The sequence below is a fragment of the Arvicola amphibius genome, chromosome 12 (assembly GCF_903992535.2).
Source record: "Arvicola amphibius chromosome 12, mArvAmp1.2, whole genome shotgun sequence".
Lineage (NCBI taxonomy): Eukaryota > Metazoa > Chordata > Mammalia > Rodentia > Cricetidae > Arvicola > Arvicola amphibius.
The window spans coordinates 76,151,005-76,175,605 of NC_052058.2; positions in this window are offsets into that span (position 1 = coordinate 76,151,005).

Sequence of the window (24,601 nt, forward strand, 5' to 3'; positions counted from 1 at the left end):
ATTAAGATAAATTCTATCAGACATACAAAGGTATAAGTTTAGAATGGAATAAACCAGCATAACTTCAGAGAAGTATTAGATCATGTATTCAACATAAGCAAAACCTAGGTGTACAGACAAACATTATCAGTTCAGTCCTCTAGAACTACAACCACTGTGGTACCAACCTTGTGTCTTAGATCATTACTATTATCACATAGAGAGATCTGTTATCACCAGCTGAAGGAAAGGAAAGGAAAAATGAGGATTTGTAGACTTTATGGATGCTTCAGCTTAGTATTCAAATGAAAGGAAGAAAAACAAACACACAAGCAAAACTCTGGGCCAAGTCAAAGGAAGACTTGCTGAAAGAAGAAAGTAGACAAAACCAATAACATCCATAGTCTTAGTTGAAAGCAGGAACATCTGTAAGACTAGTTGAAAGATTAAGTTGGATAAGAAAATGGATTGAAACATGGTGTTGTTGGTGGCTTTTTTTTTTTTTTTACTCCTTTGTTCTTTGTGGAACCCACCACCTGGCTTCCAAGTAATCACATAGGAGACAATTATGAGTGCCCAGCTTTAGCTTTGCCTGTTTTGCTTAACTTAAATTATCCCATCCACCTTTTGCCTCTGAACATTTTCCTTTTCTTACTTCTGTAATCTTGTTTTTACTTTTGCTCTGTGAATAACTAGAGGTTCTATGGCTGGCCTCTAGCATCTTCCTCTCTTCTTTTTAGCTCCGGCTTTCTCTGATCTTTGATCCTCTATTTATGCTCTATATCTGTCAGCCCTGCCTATTCTTTTTTTCTGCCTTGTTATTGGCCTTTCATCAATTTTTTTGGACCAATCAGGTGTTTTAGACAGGCAGTGTAACACAGCTTTACAGAGTTAAGCGAGTACTACATAAAGGAATGCACCATATCTTTTCATCATTCAACAAATTTTCCATAGCATAAACAAATATAACTCATCTTAAAATAATATCATATAACAACATGGATACAGGAAATTCTATAGTAGAGATGTTTAAAGTGATTTTATGTTAGTGGCCACAAAATATGAAAACTTCTGTATTGCTCACTAATGAGCACCAGAAAATGCATATCATGTATACAACACTAAATAACCCAGGTAGGCACAAATGACTTGGCCAGATGATGGCAGCTAGCATTTACCATTGGGTGTACTGTTACCAGTACAAAGGGTGCATGAATCCAGCAGTCGGGGTAACAAAACATTGGTTCCTTCTATTTTCTTGTTGTTTGTCCAGGAAAGAGGGCTCCTCTAGTTCTTAGAAGAATTACTTTCAAAATCTATAAGATTTTAGATTACAATAGAAAATTTAATATATACATCAGAATTCTTTAAGAACAAACTAAATTGTGCCCTGATTTCAGTGGATCCTATCAACAACAGCAACATCCTACAAAATCTTATTGTTAGGCTCCTTATGAATCATCATAAATGAAGAAACACGCCTCTAAGGACTGACCTGTTAAAAAGTGCAAAGGTCTGGAGGCTTTCCTTAATTCTGAATTCTAATTCCTCTGACCCTGAGGAGTCAACCAATGAGGCCCTGAAGAGGCCTTCATCATGACAATTTCACAGCTGGACACATGCACATTGCTGCGTTCCCCATTCTATAAACACTGATCTCATTAGCACATTTAAGTAAATATCCTATTTACTCCTTTCCATTCCCAAATTGCTTCTCAGATTATTATGTAATACAGTAAAGAAAATAGTTCTGCAAGCTATGTAGATTAATGCTGTCCAGTTCTACTAATAGCAAACTTATCTACAGAAAATAATCAAAGAAATAGGCACTTGTGTTTAACATGATGGCATTCCAAAGATGAGTAACAACTATTGTAGTGATTATTACCCCAAAAAACTAACTTTTTAGTTGATAACATTAAAAGAAGTAAGATCTAAAGAGAAATCATAGTAAGTTGATAACATCAGGGAATATGAAAGTAACTACAGCATGGGTTTATTTCTTTTTCTTTCTTTTAGGTCAAATCCATTTACATTGTGTAAGTATCTGTTTTGTTTTCCAAATAAGTTTCATTAATAAACAATTTAAACACTTGTAACTAAAGTACCAAAAGGACCATTTGCAGTAATGCTTGCAAAACAAGAAAACAATATTAAAAGACTGCATTTTCAAAATATTTTTTCTAGTTTTTAAGCCATCTGGAAGCAAAAATGTAAAACTCATAGATCTCTTTGAAGTATTATTTTTAAAAACTTATTTTGAAAATACTGTTCTATAGAAGTTGTAATGGCTGTTCTTGGTTGTCAACTTGAATATGTCTGGAATTAACTAAAACCCAGCAGATTGGTACACCTATGAGGGATTTTTCTTAAATATTCGACATGGGAAAAACCCATCGTCAGTTCAGATCTTTTGAAGTGGCAAGATCCACCTTATATTTGGGCCCCACCATATGGTGGCAGGCTATATAAAGGACATGGAGGAAGAAAGTTTGCTCTATTCCCTTGCTCTCACTAACAAGACCATTCGTTCATTGGCATTAGAACCTAATAGACCAGCATAGACTGAAGATCAACTGAGGCATCCAGCCTCATGGACTGAACTGGATTCTTGGGCTATTGTTGGTATAATATAGGTATTTGTTCTAGTCCTCTAGAGAACTGTGACCAATAAAGAAAGTTATAGTTGAATACAATATCAAGAATCAAGTAAAAAGTAAATAAATTTATAAATAAAAGTTTGAATTGAATAGCGCTTTTTAACTCCAACTCCTATGCAAGCAACATGCAAAATCTGAGACACAAAAGCTTGTGCAAGTATTGACTTTGTTTGTAAAGCTAATAATTACACTAACCTCTCAAAGCGTTCACTTTCCCAGTTTGATTTGCATGTTTCATGGAGGTTAGCTTGTACTATAGCTAAACCACAGAAAAGAAAAGAAAATCATTAAGGTAGTTAATGTCTTAATGTATTGTTTATGACATAACAGCCTAAAAAATAGGAACAACATACATACACAGTAAGGGTGTTATAAAAATTAGCAAGAAATGGCTTTTTCTCAAATAAAATGTGATGTAATGGTTTAGCAATTGGAACAGCTTAGGAAAAGCACTAAAATAATGCACATAATGTGTAAATGCTGTCTGAGGAAAACCAGGAGATTAGCATGAATGAATTTTGACGGTCATATTACCTTTGCTGGTCCAAAAATGGCACAATATCATCATGTATTTTATGAACTTGTTGAGAAAAACTTCAGAACTTTAATTGTGCTGTGGTAAAATTATATTATGTGAAGTGTTTTAAACAGTGAGGCTCAGTATGATTAATCGATGCTAAAACTATGGTAAGGTTATTGAAAGCTAGTGAACTAACTTGTCTTCAGTAAAATTTGAGCTTGTGTGTGTAGGTTTTATGAAGATAATTTTAAAGGAAAATAAGTCCTATAAATTTATTTAGAATTTGTCAGGAGTTTGCATGGTCATTTACTTCTGCTTCCTGAGATGGATACATGATGTTAAATTTCAATTATTGTCTCAGTGAAAAACTTCTGTCTTCCGCATTTTTACAGACACATTTCTACACAGATCTGAGAGTCTTCACAGGAAAGGAATAAGCTGACCATTTGGTTGTCAAAACTACTGACTCCTCATATCATTCAAGATGTACATTGAGCAATTCTTCTAAATTGTATCTGAATTTAAACCTTAGCTATATCAGAAACCACTTAGTGCCAGCCTCAGTGTCCCGTCAGGGTCCAGAAGACTCACCACAAGCATGAGACTTAGATCTGAGGAAAAAAATGAACCCTTCACTATGTACTTTTCTGCACCAGTTCCTTTATTCTTCTCCTGTTGTCCTTCTTCTGTTCTGTAAAGCTTCCAGTTTATTTACACATGCAAAACAAAGGTAATTCTTTGAGCTTGCATGTCCCTTTATCTTTGAAGGTCCCAAATGTGTTCTATGTGAAAGACTCTGTTCCTGACTGAATGTCCTGCCAAATGGAAGATAGTTTCAGGGAGGTGGCTTCTAATGTATTTCAGGGAACAAAGCGAAGATTAGACTGTGAGAACCACGGTCATTGACTGTGTGACTAAATTTCTCACTGAAGGTTCCACAGTTGGGGCAAAAGACCCAATATACCAGTATATGGGAAAGAGTTTTATCCATACTCTGCCTAATCTTGCATCAAAGGAGAGTGCTTATGGCTTCACAGACCATCCACTGTGAGAATCAGTAGATGCAAAAGGTGGTGGGCCAAGTGCCTGTCTTGCAAACTGGGTTTGCCTCCATCAGAACATTTTCGTTACAGTGGGTCAGCCTTCTGTGCCTTATCAGCTGAAATCTCATTTGTTATTCCTGCAGACCACAGCAGAGTTATATCCTACTTGCAGAGTCTTCACACTTTTATTTATCTATTCACCACATTTTTGAATATTTATTATATGTTTCTGCTTCATGCACATTGGCATGGGCTATTAGTATATTTTCATTACCCAGTTCTCTCATTTGTATTTAACATCGCTCCTTAAAAATAATGGAAATATATTAAGTAGTAGATTCATATGGTAGAGTAAGTAACCCTTCAAAGTTCTCCTTACAAACACACATGGACAATGCCATGTTTATAAGTGGAAAACGGGGAACCACACACAATGGTTAATTTCAGTTGCAACTTGGCAGTCTGTCTAACCACCAGAGAAGCAAGTCTAAATGTTTGACTATCTAGATAGGCTGAACTCTGGATATTTATTTAAATATTTTCTTAATCCAAACAATTGCGGTGGGAAGAATTGCCTAAAATGTGGTCTAGATCATTTCATTGCCGGGTTCCTAGACTGGATAAAAAGAGAGAATGAGCAACTCTCTTTTACTGATGATGGATGTGATATGATCAGCTTCTTCAGGCTCCTGCTACTATGGGTACCCTGCTATGATACACTATACTTGCTATTTGACTAAGTCTCAATTTCCTTTTTATAACTAATTCAGAGACTTTTTCCACATAAGTTTTTAATTTTTTATTTGGTTTATGTGGTAAAAAGATCCATTCTAAGGTAATATCATCCTGCATTAAAATTCCTGTAGGAGAATTCTGGAAGGCAATATGACTAGAATACAATTAAGATTTGGATTCACCCTATACATGTGCCTCCTGTAATTTCTTCTCAACAATCGTCAATTCCTTTTCTGCTTCAGCTGTTAATTCTCTGGGACAATTCAAGTCTTTATCACCATCTAAGGTTTTGTTTAAATAAATTATTAGATCAGGTGTTATCACAAAAGCCAGTCATAGACTGGAAATATGTCCTAATAATCTTTGAAAATCATTAAATGTTCACAACGGGTCTCTGATGGAGGAGTGTCTATGTGTTACTTTCATTATTAATAAAGATACTGCCTTGGCCCTTTAAGAGAACAGAAAATTAGGTAGGCGGAATAGACAGAACAGAATTCTGGGAGAGTTGGGGAGACAATTCAGGCAGTCGCCATAGTGAGTCGCCATGATTCTCCTGAGATGGACGCAGGTTAAGATCTCTCCTGGTAAGCCACACCTCGTGGTGCTACACGGTTTGCTAAACATGGGTTAAAGGAAGATGTGAGAATTAACCAATAAGAGGCTACAGATAATGGGCCAGGCAGTGTTTAAAAGAATACAGTTTCCGTGTAATTATTTTGGGTGTAAAGCTAGCCAGCGGCCGGGTGGCAGGACACAGCCCCGCCACTTCGTTCTACAGATTGGCGCTCCAACGTGGTGAGTAAATCCACTTAAAAACCTGAGAGGGCTTTAAATAAAGGAGAGAGAGAGAGTTTAACACAGCTTTTTGCTGTTTGCCTGGACGTGCCATAGAGAGATTTCCTGTTTCGGCAATAGCGGCAGAGAAAACGCTGAGTCATTTTAAAACACGGCTTCCTGGTGCTGTGCTGCCAGTGCAAACTCTGGCTATAAAGCATTTCAGTGGCTTTTATGGACTGGATGTTTATGTGCCCGCTGGGGATCGGAAAGAAAGTACTCTGAGACCATGCCGATGGCTCACTACTCCCTGCCTGAACCTGGGCAGATGGCAGAATCAGGCTTAGGCGAGCGGGAGAGCATGGCGGATTCCTGCTGCCATAGAGAGAGATGTTTTCAGACTGCGTGGTGCTCTGCACGTCAGATTTGGCTGTAACTTGGATGAAAATAGTTTCTGTGCTGCACGCTCAGTCTCAGAACTAAACTGCTGAGTGCGGCTCCAATGTGGACTGCTGTGTGCCTGGAACTGTGTGCAGCTCAGGGGCACCAAATGACTGAGGCAGTAGCAGCTCTGGCTCTGCTCTGCCATGCTGAACTGTACTGATCTCAGACAGGATCTATTGTAATTACCATGATAACAGCACAGTTAAGGTTTAGACTTGGCTGGAAACAGGCGGTACCGTATTACCTCTACATGGCGCAACTTAAGTTTTTAAGTGCTTAACCTTTTAAGAAGTGCTCCTGGATAGTAAAGAATTACAGGTTCACAATAGGACGGATTCAGACATAAAAGCCATTTAAATGAGTCACAATGTTGGATGAATGTATGTAGGCTTGAGAGAGAGAGAAGAAGAAAATATAAAAAATAAAGTTAATGCCTAAGAAAAGGGTAAAGTCTTTAAAGAGACAGAATAAAGTAAAGTGATAGAGTGAAAATAAGCCACGTAAAAATGGAAAATTCACAGAGAGTCTGGATTATGTATTTTATTGTGTTTTCTTTGAAATTTTTGACTGTAAAGGAGCTAACTACAGAGAGACATTTCATTATATGGGCTGCCAGGCTAGACCAGAATGGACATCTTAATGGTATGATTTCAGAATTTGGATCTAAGGATATGATGCTTTGGAAAAGAGTTTCTTCTTTTGTTTTCACAGAGGACGAGACTCTGTGGATTGCTTCTATCCCAATATGGTATGATAGACCACGCCCTCCTGAAAGGTTGCTGTGAACATCTTCAAAAAATTACTTCACTCAACTGCCAACTGAGAGGAACCTAGCACACAGGTTACACCATGAAAGACCTAAATAACAGCGCCCCCATTCAGCAGGAAGCAGTTTGGAGAGAAATAACTGCGCCCATTTTCCCAAATATTGTTTATAAATGTTCTTTTACATTTAAAGGGGGAGATGATATAGAGATGAATAATTTGCAATGGTACGGATTTTAAGGTCAATTTGTTATATGTATATGTATTTCTGATCTTGATTAAGCTATTTTGATTGTGTAGTTCATTTTAAAAACTGTAATATATAATTAGGAAATATAGGTTGTTAATGGATAATCATCGATAATAGTCAAGCTTGTAGTCACGTTAGTTAGATTTTCTAGATGTGCATAGATATATTTCAGATAGGCATTCTTCATATCTTTCAAAGACTGCAGAATATGGCATTTAATGTTTTAATAACTTAGGGCTTTTCACGACAATGAGACACGTCTGCTCCTGGCAGCACCAATCTACTTCAAGAGGAAGATGGGCATCAAAGAGGCTCCTTATGGCGTTTGATAGCCATTTGGGCAAGAAACTGCTCTTGCCTGGACTGTTGCATAAACTGGACACAAAGAACCCACAGAGAGAGGACTGCTGAACTTGCCTAAAGGTGAGATGGTCCTTCGGGGTTCCTGATTCATGAGTCTGAGAGACGTTCTGCAGGACACAGCAGAAAGTGACTGAACTGTCTTTGGAATTTCCTGCTTCATGGAAATGTCTGCTGGACACTATGGGCCTGAAGCCCGAAGATGGATGCCCCAACGGTACAGAGGAACTTTGGGTGACTGTCCAGGCAGCGAGTTGTCTCTGTCATTTCTAGAGTTTGAAAGTTGCATATGACTTGTTTACTTAGGTAATATTATATCCTTCTGGAGTCTTTGATGGAGTTGAAGAATGGTTCAATAGTTAAAGTTTTCCTTAGTTATGATAAAAGATAAAATAGGTTTAAATATTGTAACTGTAATTCTTGCTTGATAACTGTTTTGTTATATGTAATTTTGCTATGTTAAAGTTAAAGCCTTTCTTTTTGTTTAAACAGAAAAAGGGGAAATGATGGAGGAGTGTCTGTTACTTTCATTATTAATAAAGATACTGCCTTGGCCCTTTAAGAGAACAGAAAATTAGGTAGGCAGAATAGACAGAACAGAATTCTGGGAGAGTTGGTACCTATAAAATTTTGCTACTTGCCTTATGTTCTTGGACAGCCTGAATGGCTGGTGACCTTTGTGTATAGTACCTTATAATATCCTTCCCATAATTATAAGTTTCAGGGACTTCAGGAATGTTAATCATGGTATTCCATTGCTGCAGCAGGTCACAACCCCATAAATTTACTGCAATATTAGCCACATATGGCCTCAGATTCCCTCTGTGACCTTCTGGCCCAATGCAGTCAACCCATCTCATGCTTTGTTTAACTTGAGATATGGTTCTAATTCCTAGTAATTGAACATCTGCTTCTTGAATTGGCCAATTTGGATGCCAAGATTCTGAAGTAATGATACTCATATCTGCACCTGTGTCTATCAAACCAACAATTACAATGTCATTTATATGCACTCTTAGTTTTGGTCTTTGATCATTTCTGCCAGAATATATATTTCCTATTTCCTATTGGAAATTTTTATTTATCCTCCATGTTTATGCCCTCATCTAGAACAATATGGTCTTTTACAGAAGGCTCTGGACTTGTTAATTTTCCTGGTGAGATATATCCTCCAGAGTGACTGGAAATGATTGAGTCACTTTTGGCTTGGGGGCCTACGAGAGGCCCCTCAAGCTGTTTCCCAATGGTATCGGGTTGCCTTGTCTGTCTTCTGTAGATCTGCATTCTTTGGCCCAATGCTGGCCTTTGCCACACCTTCTACATATACCTGAAAGCTGAGTCTTCCTATTCTTTTTTTTTTTTTTTTTTTTTTTTTTTTTTTTTTTTTTTTTTTTTTGGTTTTTCGAGACAGGGTTTTCCCTGTAGTTTCTAGAGTCTGTCCTGGAACTAGCTCTTGTAGACCAGGCTGGCCTCGAACTCACAGAGATCCGCCTGCCTCTGCCTCCCGAGTGCTGGGATTAAAGGCGTGCGCCACCACCGCCCGGCCAAAGTCTTCCTATTCTTGCCATTCCCAGAGGAGATATTATTCCTATAATTCCTTGTCTATAATCCCTTCTCAGATGTCTTATTCTACCAGAATTAAAACATTTGGCATTTTGATGTCTTCTTATTCCTTTAGAAATTGCTTCTCCTACCAAAGATTCCATCAAATGTCTCAATGTTCATTGTATGCAGGATCCATTCAGCAATAGGTGCTGATGTAACCTTTAAAGGTCCAAATATCTTTTTGCATCCTAAGTTGGCATTTTTAAAAGCCAGAGATTCAATAAGTACTCATTTATCATCTGGGTCTGTTAACCCTATTTGTACAGCCTTAGTTAATCTTTGTAAAAGATTACTAAATTGTTCTCTCTGGCCCTGTTTAACCCTCGTATATGATTCAATTACTTTTCTTTATTCTTAAATCCTGTCCCAAGCATTTAAGGCTGCTTTGTGGCATAGGGACAAGATTTGTTCATCATAAAGAGTTTGAACCTGTGAATCAGCATAAGTGCCTTCACCAAGAATTTTATCTTGGGAAGTCTCAAGTCCTTTCGCTTTTCCCTTTTGTTCTAGAATTTTATCATCTTCCTTGAAATAACATTTACACATCAACTGAGGCCCGTCATCCTGCTGAAACTAACTGAATCCAGTCATATGATGCTGCCTTGATGCTAGAAGCCCATGTCTTTATCATCTCCCTAACCAATATTACAACAGCTTGCTTAATTTCTTTTAGATCATTCATTCCTACAGGTATCCATCTACCTTCTTTGGGTCCTTTTGGGCTTTTAGAACTTGATGCTTTGTCAGAGTATATTGCAGGGAAGGAAGCTAAAACCCTAGGTAAGTCATCTCTGACGGCTATTGACAATGTTGAATCCTGTCCTTGTGCCTTCTTTCCATGTTCATCAGCTCCAGTAATTTCCTCATTTATTTCAAATCTTTTTACTATTGTCTTTTGTAAAGTCTGAATCTCCTGGCCTGTATATATTTCTAGTGATTTCACTGAGGCACCTAGCCTCTGGCCCTCATTCTGCACATGTGATTCCAAGGTCTGAAGTTTCTTCTTTAAAGATGACACTTCAATCTTGGACATTACTTGGATAGTATGCAGATTGCCATCCTGGAGAGATACTCTGTCAGCTAACCTATCATAATATTTTAACAAATTTTGACTCTTAAATTCAAGAGTATGGATTCTTTCAGATATTTTCTCAGTACCATTAGCTATTAATTCAATTTTGTCTGTCAAATTAATGTTACCCTTTTCAAAAGTATTAATTTTTCAGTTAACTTTTGATTTTTTGATGGTATTAATCCTGTCAACTGGCTATTCATTATTAGTGTGTAAAGAATGTATCATTCCTAAAAGAGTCACATTATTTTTTAATGATATAATATGAAGAAAAAAACTGAGCCCCCTGGCCGGGCGGTGGTGGCGCACGCCTTTAATCCCAGCACTCAGGAGGCAGAGGCAGGCGGATCTCTGAGTTCGAGGCCAGCCTGGTCTACAAGAGCTAGTTCCAGGACAGGCTCTAGAAACTACAGGGAAACCCTGTCTCGAAAAACCAAAAAAAAAAAAAAAAAAAAAAAAAAACTGAGCCCCAATATCCAATAAATGGAAGTATCACCATAACCATATAAACCTGCAGAATACAATCCATAGTATTTGCAAAAAAGTTACTAAGAGTTTCAATATTAATGTAGTCTGCCATATTGATTTGTTAATTACCTGTTATGAGATCCAGTAAACTGTTTTAGGTGTAATAATCTTTATTGTCCAGCAGATGTCATGGTTTCAGAGTCACAACTAGCAGAAATGCACCAGGTGGCAACAGGAATAGTCCTTAGCAGTTTTAGTTTACCACCTTGTTACTGCATAAATAATGAGAAATGTGCTTTGCTTGACAAATTAAAAGCAATTAAATCAATTCCAAGCACAGAGCAAGAAGCCCAGAACTCACAGATAGAGTGCACAAACTGGAAGCCATACAAGTCACAAGTCACCATGTGGCAAGGAACCACACCAGGGAACCATGCCAGGGAATATGGCAATTGAGCCTGTGCATGGGAAATTTCCAAGTTGTTGCACACAGTAACTCCCACTGTGGCAGGGGTTCTATAAAAAACTGCTTTGTTAAAAGCAAGCCAAGTGGGCAGTGTTTGGAAACTTTCTGGGCTATGGATTGGCTAAGTCTTTAGGGTGTCTACCCAGTAGGTGTGGATTCTGAATCCACGTGTGTACCAGATGAAGAAGGATGCTTAAATCCCACACTAGCACAGAATTGAGAATAATAGATGATTATTTATTTAGGGGTATACTCACAAATCAATATCCTCTGCTGGAATGGAGAACAGCAACCGAATCCGGCAACCAGAAAAGAGGCCAAACACGTGCTTTACCTCAGCTAAATAGTATAACAGGCCACGCCCCATTGGGCAGGTAACTTAAAGGCTACTGGCTGTAGGATTTCCTACAGCATAGGAAGTTGGAAGGACATTGTAGAAGTTGAGGGTGGAGAAAAATATAACCAAAATATAGGGCAAGAAATATATTTAAAGAAAAAAGTAATTTAAACATAGACTTTCTTCAGAGCTTAGATAAAAGCTGGGATATCTCCAGGCTGTAGTCATATGCTCACTCCCTTCGCTGGCACATGGTGATATGACTAAGCTGTAAGACATAAGACTCAGCTTAGTAAAAGAGTGACCTCTACTTTTCCACCAAGCTGATGGACTTTAGTGCATCACAAGACTCCACTGACTAGAGATATATAGGGACATTAAAGCAGGCAAATACCTGGAAAATTCTTCTTAGCGGTAAGCATGGTGAGACTCAGTACTAGGCAGGTCTCATTTATAACAGTTCCAAGGGCAGTTCCATGAAGACAGAACCTCCACTCATAGAGAGAGGTCTTACAGCTTCAGTGATGTAAACTTGCGTTGTATTCCAAATAAACACTAGCCAAAGGCAGTAATATTGGATTTCAGCTGCAAGCAGGTGGCAAATGGTTTTGGTCTGCCTCTGTTCTATCCTTCTATCCCTTACCCACTTGAGAGAATATATGAAAATAGGCAAAATGTTACTTTGGACTTCGATGTTGGAGAAGTTCAAAACTGCACATAACCTCATGACTCCTGTCCACAAAATGGTTACTGTGAAGACAACATCTGGTTCCATTTAGACTCCAGATTGAAACATGGCAATAAAGCAACCATGAGATATCTTTCTCTGTACTCCCCAAACCAATTCTGGTAATTATATAAATTATGTATTTAAAACCTGAGGTGTCCTCAACACATCAACCACAGATTTGTTCAAATTTGGATTTAGGGTGCACTTAGTGCTTTCAGAGTAGCAATGACAACAAGCTTGATGAACAGGAGAAACAGCCTGTTTGGATGTTCTAGAAGGACAATCCCAAATCAACCCAGAATGCAAATATGAGAGTAAGTTTCTAATGCTTCAGCACACAGACATTATCGCATGTCAGATTGCCTCAAATCACAAACTTTCAGAACCACATTAATTGGACAAAATAAAGTCTAATTGTGGGAATAAATGGTGGCTAATATAAAACTTTAGATACAGAATTTTAAAAGTTATTTTATAGAAATTTAAGGAATATCAAAAAATCACAGGAAAATAATTCAAGGTTTATCATAGAAACATAACAGAGATTAAAATAATATTTAAAACTGAAACTTAAAATCAGTGTTATAATAACCCTAGGGCAAACATACCTTAATCCTAACAAATTGGACATAAGACCCACTCAATAAGATGAAAACCAAGTCTGGTACTGGAAAGCTAGCCAACTACCCAGAGCTAGTGAAGTCATGAGTCTTAGAGGAGAAGCTAGAACTGTCACTTAACTAAACCAGCTTACTTCTTAACTACATTCTAAATATTTGTCTTTATACTCACAGGTAAGTATAAGGAAACATCTCTTAGCAGGAGATAGAGAATATTACAGGAAAACACAACCAATCAAAATGTAGAGTTGTTGAGCCCAGTCTTAATGGACACATCTACAAAACAACTCTCACACCTAAGGCAAAAATGGAGCAGTGGTAAGATTGTAACAACAATAGGATTAAAAAGTTTGCTGTGAGATTGTGTCTTTTGCAAATGCTTGAATCTACATAGAGACTCACTAACATGGCTATCCAAATATGTGCTAATCAAAGAAAACAACAATAATCATGCCAAAGTGAATGGGGAAAGCCCACCAGACCTCAACCCTGTAAAAAAAAAAAAAAAAAAAAAAAAAAAAAACTACAGGCAACTAAATAATGCTGGGAGTGGGAGAAATAGTATTCCCCAGGGAAAAATAACCAAATGCTTATCCAATACTAAATCATCAATCTTTAAGACATACATGAAAATAACATCATAGAGAATGACCAGCTTATATTTAGGAATATATATGTATATACATATATGCACATACATTATTGCTTATATTATATGTATTCACATAGCAACAAATTTTAAAGAACTAATGAGTTTGAAAGAAAAACCAAGAGACTTTGCGCAAAGAAAAGGAAAGAGAGAAATGAAGTGATTATATTGTAATTTCAGGAAAAAAAGTCACATAAAAATAAAACACAGTAGATATCAACTGTCAATAGCTCTTCATTAAGGGGTTAGCCTAGAGACCATCAACACACCCAAGCCAGAATTTTTGCTTATAAATTATAAATATGTTTGTCTGGATATAGGAGCATTGAGGGTGAAATATGGGCTAGATATGATCATTGTGGATCATTATGTGCATTTATAAATTTCTGAAAGCATAAAATGAGAATAAAATTTAAAATCAAAAGATTTAAAAATTGATAAAAATAAATAAACATGCCAGTCAGCAAAATTTAAGATTAGTTTTTAAAAAATATACATGAAGAGGTAAAAAATTAAAATGGCGAAAGAGAACAAAGGATATATCCGTTTAAGCATGAATGCAGAGAAAAATAATCATTTGCAATTTTGGTACAGTTTAGATTTCAACCATCTGTAATTTTTCATTGAAAGAAATGGATATGCTTATGTCACAAAATTGCTCATTCTATGTAAAATACTCTTATGCATTTCTCAAAATAAATCCCAAGACTAATTTTAATGTGGTAGATGATGGATTATGAGAAATGTACATGATGTTCTCAGAATAGTTTATACCATATGGTCTCTTACTTTTAACTGATTAGTAAAATGTGTGATTAACTATAAAAAGAGAGAGTAAGGTAAGTAATTTTAAGGCAAATGACATGCCCCATAACTATATGTTCTTTGATGAGTCTTGCGTGCGTCATAAAGACAAACTATTGACTTCCATATTAGTGATTATTCTTAATAATGAAAAAACAATATATATAAAGATAGAGTTTTCAAACTCACTATAAATAGTTAATGTTTAATTTGTTGGACTATATTGAGTTGAAAAAAATCACTTAATTATTATGTCTTCATTGACATGAAATTGAAAATAAACAATTGTCTGAAAAATTTTACATATAATAACTTGTGATCTTTAAGGGACCTCATTGATGTACTTAGAGAATAAGGGTTGAGCTGATATTTTAAGGCAAACTTTAATTATGTCTCATATTTGGAAAGGATTTATTTTCCACATATTTTTCTCAAAATATTGTAGCTAAAACTGTTAGCAAAACTTTATTATCATTTAAAGATGTTGGATTTTAGAATTGCATTGTATCTTTAAAAATTGCATATCATACTATTGTTGTCACAAAGACTTCTGCCTAGGTAGCCTCACATCTACCCATTCTTGAGCATTTAGAAAACATGAGAAAAAAAAGCTTGCTGAGAAGCTTATGTACAATTTAGATCTTCACCTGTTTGTAATAGCACCACAAAAGTCACCAATCTTGTTTAAAACACTATGGGACGTCTGACAATAGAACTGAATTTCTAAAGGCCTCTGAGAATAAATTATGCAAACATTAGACCTTGGAAGAAGAAGAAGAAAACAATGGCATTGTGGAGGTTATTACAGCTTTCCTGTATGACAGACTCAGGTATGCCAAGTATGTCCTCATTCTCCTCTGCTCTGCTGTCACTTGGACTGTTGATCTTTCTGAATAGGAGCAAGGAAAAGTCCATTCAAGATGACTCATAAAGCAATTGTCGTGAGTCAGTGAAGAGAACAGCTCAGCATCTCAGATTGGTGGCTGTTATGTAGCTATTTCCTTCAGGTTAAAATAGTGTATCCTGGAGCAGAGAGGTTCAGGAGGTTCATGAAACTCAAAAGACACACATGACACAGCAGTCTCATAGAACTCATAAGATGTGCAAGGACCCTTTGCAAAGTAATATAAGAGGTGAATAACTGCTGAGTGAGGAAGATTCTTCAGTGCCTGCATAATCCTTTGATATCGTTTTCTCAGTGGTCAACCATGTTGGGTGGGGTATTTTGTTGAAGAAGCTGCCCCTTCATCAATATTTCTCCTCCTATGCTACTTTAAACATCCCAATGAACTCACTGATTCACCATCAAAACACAAATGGAGACTTATCGTTGGTCTAGCATTGCTCTCTCTGTCTGAAGGGAATAAAAGCAGTATCCCTAGGAAAACTCACCTACCAGTTAAGTCAGTAGCAACTGTGAATATCCTATTCTCACTGTCAGAGTTTCATCTGAGAGCTTTACACACCTTAAAATTTCAAGTTTTTATTTCTCAAAATTTTTTGTGATGAATTGGACTTCATTAATATTTTAACTATCTATTTAATATTAGAATATTTTTTCCAAAAGTTTTGGATTCTGTTCACCATACTGAAATGCTGAACACCAGAATGTATTTATAACATCCTATAGTGACTGAGAGATGAAATAATGGTACTACATTTCTTGGGGACACCCACAGAAGTATGTTTATTTTTCAGGATTATTTTAGCTTTCTTAATTTTGTTTTGGGGTGTGTGTATGTGTATTTACATATAAAGCTAAGATTATTATTTATAATTTATATAAAGATTTATTTTGGATTTGGATAGTGATTGATTAATTTAAATCTATGGATTCACTTTGGTAGGATTGCCATTTCACAATATTAATCATACAGCTTAATGAGCATAGGCAATCTTTCAATCTTCTGGAAACAATTTTTTTTCTCTAACATTTTGAAGTATTTTTCTACAAGTATTTTACTTCTTTGGTTAGAGTTATTACAAGATATTCTATTTTTTAAAGATATTGTGAAAGATGCTGTTTTCCTGATTTTTTTTAGTATAATTGTCATTTTATGTAGAAAAGCTACTGATTTAATTTGTAATACATTACTTAATTATAAAGTCAATAATTGGTAAAAATCATTGTGTCTTTCATGTGTAAAATCATTTCTGCAAAAATCTGCAAATTAGGATACGTTGATGTCTTATTTTCCTATTTGTATCAAATTGAGCTTCTTGGACTATCTGATTGTTCTAACTAAATCTTTCAGCATTATATTGAGTGGGCGTGAAAAGATTAGACATCCTTTCGTTCTTTTGTGCTCTTGACGTTAGTGTAAATGTTATTTTTCTCTCTATTAGAATGATATTATTCTGGGATTGCTGTAGACAGTCTTTATTATTTCCCTTTTTCTTAGTCTTTCTAGAAGTTTTATGAAGAAGTGATATTGTATCTTGTCTGCATCTAATGAGATGGTAATTTGATTTCAAACTTTTAGTATGCTCTTGTGGTGGGTTATACATATTGAATCATACCTGCATTACTGGGTTGAAACCACCTTGATCATGGTAGACAATATTTTTAGATATATTCTTGAATTTGAATTATAAGTGCTGAGAATTTGTTTAGCTGTATTCATAATGGAATTTATTATATAATTTTCTTTTATGTGGCATTGTCATGTAACTTTTTTACTAAGGTGTTAATGTTTTGATTTTTAAGCTTTTTAAATTGCTGTTTCAATTTCAGTAGGAGTTATAATTTCTATGGTATATTATCAAAATTTCCTGTGTTTTCTCATCACTTTCTTGAGATCTTTGCTCCTAAAATGTACCTGCCATTATATGTGCTGTGTGTAAAGCAAATTCACTATGTTTTGCTCAAAAATGTGCATGAGTCTACTATGACTAACCACCTATACACTTAAGGAATTAAATAAATTAGGTTTATGACTTATTAATGGGAAGCAAGGAATATCATAAAAAAACCTGGCATGTATTCCAATTTTGTCCCTCAAGAATGAAGAAAATACCAGGGAAGAGTGGTGTTTTATCTGTTGTGCACACAGATAACTCACTCTGGGGCTGTGAACCTCAGAAAGTAGTGGAACATGAGCTTTATACCCCAGAGATCAGAGATGCTCCTATGCTAAAGCACTGAAGAGCATCCTGCTCTCAAGAATTGAACTAGGCTACACTGCTATGTTCTTCTAGTCCAATATTTGTTTATTCCAAGTAAATTGTATTGTTACTCTTGAGATCTGAAACCAAGAAAGAAATTTACCCAACTCAACGCTCCTGGAGAACCTTCCTGTAATGAGGCAAAGCTCAAACACTAAACCTAGAAGGACCCATACCACTCCCACACACCTTTGTGACAGATCACTCAATCTTTCTTTGGAGTAATTCCTTTAAATGTCTATTTAAAATGTATGTGTCATTCAATCAAACTCTTAATTTTGAGAAGACAAAAATGAAAAAAGACTTTCACAGCATAAATATGGTAGCTTGAAATGGTTCCAGCAGTCCCTTATTAAACAATAAGAGCTGGCACAATATGGAAATATACCTACACACATATTACATATATGTATATATATATATATGTGTGTATCATTCATATTAAACTTTAAAACTTGAAGATTAATGAGAAATACAATAGTTTTAGCCCACTGCGTTTTGGATGTTTTATTAACAGCAATAGATAATAGATACAGGTTTTAATATCATAATGATATGTTTCTAGGAAGTACATTCATTGGCAACTAAATTGTCAGTCTGAAATATAAGCAGCAAAATTCAGTGAGAATGAATCTTAGTATGTTAAAAAATACTTTTTTGCCTTTTTACATAGTAAATTATTCTCAAATTAAGAAGGAAAAAAGTAAAAACCTGGAAAAAGAAATTTTAAGACCATTTTGACAGACCATTGGTACTGTAAAGTACCAAGAGACTCAGAGTTTCTAACATTCTAAAGACCATCTCTGTGAAACTATGGTGTTTTAGAAAATCCCTCAAGATATTTTATCATATATAACTGTGTTAAACATCTGTGGGTGTGACTTACTTATAATGTAATGAATCTAGTAAGATAGAGATAAAAATCTCCAAATGGTGAAGAAAATTTTTATAGAAAAATTACTACCATGAAAAAAGGAAAAGAGAAAGAAAACTGGGGCTAAATTTCCTCATACCTTATTATGTAAAGACAATCACCCATTCTAAAGAACAATTAGTTGTGAGCCAGGGTATATTTGAAAGGAAGGATGGCACAGAGCATAAGTCAAATGCTTAGAATTTTGCCTCAGCTGACATCAAGGGATAGTCCTTACTTGCAAACTAGATCAAGCTTGACTTCAGAATTTAGGGGACTGTGTCCAAGCTATGAGACTTCAATTTTTCATACACAGGAGTTTCTACCTTGGTGATCCAGAACCTATTTGCTGTTGTGTGTAGAATGTACAGAGATAACTTAGGCTATTTACTTGATAGCTTTTCTAATGGATATGAAAATTTGAAGAACCATACTAAAAGAAATACACCTGATGTGGCTCATCTGTTCCTGGACCCAAGGTAGATGATGAAATTTAGCAATTGAATTAATGATCTAATAACCTCTAGTATGATGGATGAAAGAAAACATAAATTTTACATATAGGTATAATATTAATATCTGTGCTTCTAAGGACAATGGAGGACAATTAAATCTCCTAGATGAATAGCCTCTATCATATTCCCCATGTCTGATACTCTGCTAATATCTAGTGATGATACTCATTTTAGAGGTGATGGTATCTGCACCATTCTCTTCTAATTTTAGCAACCATACTTTTGTGATTATCATGAAAATGCAGAACTAAAATAGCTTATGTTTTGGTACTCTTGAAATAACTTCATTAAAATAAAGTCATAACTTATTTTATTTGTATTCTTGTGATACTTGTTCTAAGTGTGCAAATGTATAAACCCAGAACCCTCATACACAACACCAATTAGTCTCTTACATGAAGCCAGAACAAGTTGTCAGAGCACATGTAGGCATTATTCTGAAAGATTATTTAGCTTCTAGTCCACACACGTATGATGCACCATGGATTATATACAGAAATTCTGCACTGATTCTTCCCAAACATGCAGACAATGAGAACTGACTGAGGTTTTAAGGTATGAACTATGCTATAGAGCAGTAGACTGATAAAGCAATTCTTCAAAATTCATTCTGCTTCCCCAATTTGACCCTAAAGAATACACCCTATTTCAAAACCTAAAATTGCTCTATTGGGTCAGCAAGGTAATTTAATAGTACTTCAAAGCACTTGCAATACAAGCTTGACAGCCTGAGTAATCCACCCAACAATGGAAGAAGAAATTAGATTGAACAAGGCTGTCCTTTAACTTCTATGTGCACACAGTTACACATGCATAGCTCCCACGATAATAATGAAATTTAAATAAATTGCACTGCTTTTCAAGGTAGTGATTCTTCAGGCGAAACCATGTAATTAAAACAAAAATATATGCATGCTACAGTCAGTAAAATAAATTTACTTTTGTGTCTCTTACATGGTTTTTTTTATGGTGGAAGAATGAAAAAGAATGAGAGGCACATATATGGGTTTGAAACACATGATTACATATACAAAGATAATGCTGGAAGACCCCCGTAGTTCTAAATATAGATAGCTGATTAAACTGAGAAAACACATTGAAAGAAATACTAATAATTCTTTTAACTATAATATATGACTATACTTGGCCTCAAACACTGGAAATCTCATGCAAGCAGTACCCTTTTCAAAAATCAGATTATTTAGAATATATTTCTATTGTTTTTCCTGTGTTCATAAATATAGATTAATGTTGTATAATAACAAATTATTGATCAGTTACATTCAATTTCATGTTACTATTTATTTTTCAATATCAGAACAATTACCTAAAAGATTAAAATAAAGAATTATGCTTTGAAGCCTGAACTGGCTATCCCCTGTAATTGGATCGGTGATTGCCCTGGTTGTCATTGGTGAGCCTTCATCCATTCACTGATGGAATCAGATTCATAGATCCACTGTCAAACGTTAGGCCCAGCTCCGGGAAGCCCACTGAGGAGAGAGGGGAGACTCTGTAGGAAACAGTAGGGTCAGGAACATCACAGGAAAAACCAAAGAAACCACTAGCCTGGCTCTGAGGAATTCAGATTAGGAGGACTGAGAAACCAAGGACAACGGCAATGAGCATGAACTCTACAGCATGGATGGGCTCACTGTGAGCCTTGTCAGTTTGGTTGCTCACCTTCCTGGACTTAGGGGGAGCTGGGAGGACCTTGGACTTAACATAGTGAAGGGAACCCTGATGGCTCTTTGGCTTGGAGAGGGGCGGAGTGGGGGTATGTGTGGAAAGGAGGGGAGGGAAGGGGGAGGAGGAGAGGAGGAGATGGAAATTTTTAATAAAAAAAATAAAATGTATTAATCAAGATAATGTAAACATGAAAAAAACAAAAAAACAAAACAAACAAACAAAAAACCAAAAAGAACCAGAGAACATGCATGGAACAAACTTAAAAGCTCGGCATATTTGTGATAGTTGTGTAATTTGGTCTATACATATGTTTCCTGACAGTGGGAGCAGGGCTGTCCCTGGCGCTTTGACTGCCTTTTGGTAACCTATTCCTTATGCTGGGTTGCCTTGTCCAGCCTCAATACAGGGGGATGAGCTTGGCCTTAGGATAGCTTGATGAGCACTCTTTGCAGAAGGCTATGGGAGGCCTGCCCCTTTCTGAGCAATTATTCAGGAGGAGTTGATTGATTGGGGAGGACAGAGTAGGGGGGAGAGAATTGGGCTGTAAAAAAATTAGTAAAATAATAAATAAATGAAAAAAAACAAACAAAAATAATCATGCTTTGGATGCTTCAAAAAAGATTTTCAAATTTTAATATATGCAGTAGCTTCAGCCCACAGACAATCAAAGTTACTGTAAGAAAAATAGAAAATTCAAAGGTTTCAAACTCATGTGATAAAAATTCTAGACATAAAATCTCTATGAATCCTTAAAAATTCACTGAGTTATTTAATAAGAAAAATGTGAGAACAAAAATAAGCTTTAAATGAATTATAGTAATTAATATTTACATTTTCATTTATAGAAATGTATTATTAGTTTTGACAAATTATTCTAATAAATATTGTCTAAGATAAAAGTCATAAATATATTATTGTACAATTTTATTAGTATTTTTATAACTCAGTCTTCGAACCAGTTTTACATTTAATATTCAAAAATTCCTAAAGCCATCTACAGTGTTTGTTTAGAATATTAATTTAAAATTTTTTAATGCACTAATGAAAAATTTGCTTCCTTGGGTATATTTAATATTCAAGTTAACTAATGAATGTTAGACCTCGTAGAGAATGAAGTTCTTTGTAGCAACCTATTTTACTCAGAGTTTTCGTATGTGTGTGTGTGTATGTGTGTGTGTGTGTGTGTGTATGTGTGTGTGTGTGTGTCTGTGGGGGGAATGTAAAAAGTATAAAAGTACAATTATACAGAATATATTAGAAATATATAGGAGTAATATATTCCTTCTTTCCTATATTGCTATATCAAGTTTGAAACAAAGGAGGTTTTAATGAGTTAACGTCACAAAATTGTAAATTGACAAACCCAAATCTTCAGGGAAGTTTATCTATAACCAGCAAGAAGTCCCAGCAGTCAATGTTGCAGCTTTCAGGGCAAGCACAACACAGAGATAGACTCCCTTTTTCTTTGTGAGTGCTCACTCTTTCCTCTTAACTGAATATCTTAACTGAATGTTTAAAGTCCAGCTGCATTATACAAAGGAATCTGGTCACTCATCTAAAGAACAGCTTTACAGAGATTTCTAGACTGGTATTTGACCCAGCAAAGCTGCACCCAAGCCAAACCAAATTCATATATAAAATTTACTGAGTAAAGCTGACTAAATAATTTGCAGTATTGTTTGAGAAAAAAATGTAATGGAAATTTTTTTTGCCTGGCAAACTTGTCTACTTCCAATATCCAGGAGGATAACTATATGTTTTTCTTTGGTTCCACCTTCTTATTGTCTTCTCAAGGATCAAGAATTATAGGCTCGATGTCCTTTATTTATGGCTTAAAATCGATTATGAGTGAGTACTTCCCATGTTCATCTTTTGGGGTCTGGGTTACCTCACTCAGAATAGTGTTTCTATTTCCATCCCTTTGCATGCAAAATTCAAGATGTCATTGTTTTTTACCGCTGAGTAGTATTCTAACATGTATATATTCCACAGTATCTTCATCCATTCTTCCACTGAAGGGCATCTAGGTTGTTTCCAGGTTCTGGCTATTACAAATAATGCTGCTATAAACATAGTTGAACAAATGCTTTTGTAGTATGATTGGGCATCTCTTGGGTATATTCCCAAGAGTGGAATTGCTAGGTCCTGGGGTAGATTGATCCCGAATTTCCTGAGAAACCGCCACACTGCTTTCCAAAGTGGTTGCACAAGTTTGCATTCCCACCAGCAATGGATGAGTGTACCCCTTACCCCAAACCTCTCCAGCAAAAGCTATCATTGGTGTTTTTGATTTTAGCCAATCTGACAGGTGTAAGATGGTATCTCAAAGTTGTTTTGATTTGCATTTCCCTGATAGCTAAGGAGGTTGAACATGACCTTAAGTGTCTTTTGGCCATTTGGACTTCTTCTGTTGAGAATTCTCTGTTCAGTGCCCCATTTTTTAAATGGGTTAATTAGCATTTTGAAGTCTAGTCTCTTGAGTTCCTTATATATTTTAGATATCAGACCTTTGTCGGTTACAGGGTTGGTGAAGATCTTTTCCCAGTCAGTAGGCTGCCTTTGTGTCTTAGTTACAGTGTCCTTTGCTTTACAGAAGCTGCTCAGCTTCAGGAGGTCCCATTTATTCAATGCTGATCTATTCGGAGCTTACCAAACCCAGCTGGACTGGGACTGAAGAAGCATGGGATAAAACCGGACTCCCTGAACATGGCGGACAATGAGGGCTGCTGAGAAGCCAAGGACAATGACACTGGATTTGGATCCTACTACGCATACTGGCTTTGCAGGGCCTGGCCTGTTTGGATGCTCACCTTCCTGAACCTGGATGGAGAGGGGAGGAACTTGGACTTCCCACAGGGCAGGGAATCCTTACTGTTCTCTGGATAGGAGAGGGAGGGGGAGTAGAGGGGGGAGGGGGGTAAATGGGAGGAGGGGAGGAGGCAGAAATTTTTAATAAAAAAAAATTTAAGTGTATTTAAACATAAAAAACACATTAATGCAGAAAAGTAATAAAAGGCTACATTAAAATAATATTTTATCTTTACATAGAAAGATCCAATATCAATGCTAAGTTTACATATAGCCAGTTATCTTTTAAAATTATTATTCTTTTGCATTTAGTGCGCAGGGGCAGGGAATGCATATGTCACACCATATATATAGGGAGATGGGAAGAAAACTTGAAGGAGTCAGTTCTCTCAGTCCTCTCCTTCCACCCTATATGCTCTGGTTTCTGTTATGTTGCTACATAAAACACTCTGGCCAAAAGCAGCTTAGTAGAGGAAAGGGTATATATGCTTCTTCCACTTCCAGATTAAGTTCCTTCACTGAGAAGGTGAGGAGGGTGGGAATTCAAGGAAGAGACTGAAGCAGAAACAGCCGTGAAACACTGCTTTCTTCTAGAACCATGTATGCTCTGGAAATTGAATTCATGGTGACAAGTGACTTCACTCTCTGAGAAATCGTGCAAGCCCCTAAGTACTCTTTTATTTTAAACATATCCTAGTAGATGCTTAGATGGTTGACATTTGAATATAGATAATAGTTGGCATGAATAGAATAGATTGACGGAGGAATTTTAGATGGATGTTTAATAGGGAGATACGTAGTTTAAGTTTGAATATTTATAACATTCTACCTTTAACTAATTTTCAGTCTTCCTGCTTCTAAGCACAAAGAAACAGGGAACTACACTCCTGCAATCTCTGCTTCATGCTTCTCACTGATTATTTCACTACTTTTTTTTTTTTACATTATTAGTGTGTGTGCATGGTTGTTTTAATTTTATAGGCACAGAGATGAAGTGATATATACTTTGGGATGAATCTTACCTTGAACATTAGCCATATTTGATTCAAATGGAATGGCTATAGTGAGCTACTGAGTCAATACTAGAACCACATAAAACCCATGAGACTTTAGGGCACAAGGAATATATTTTATATTATGGGAAGTTCTTAACTTTGATAATCAAAGGCTGATTGTTATGATTAGAAAATGGCTCCCAAAGTGTTTAAATTTGAAGATTATTCTGAA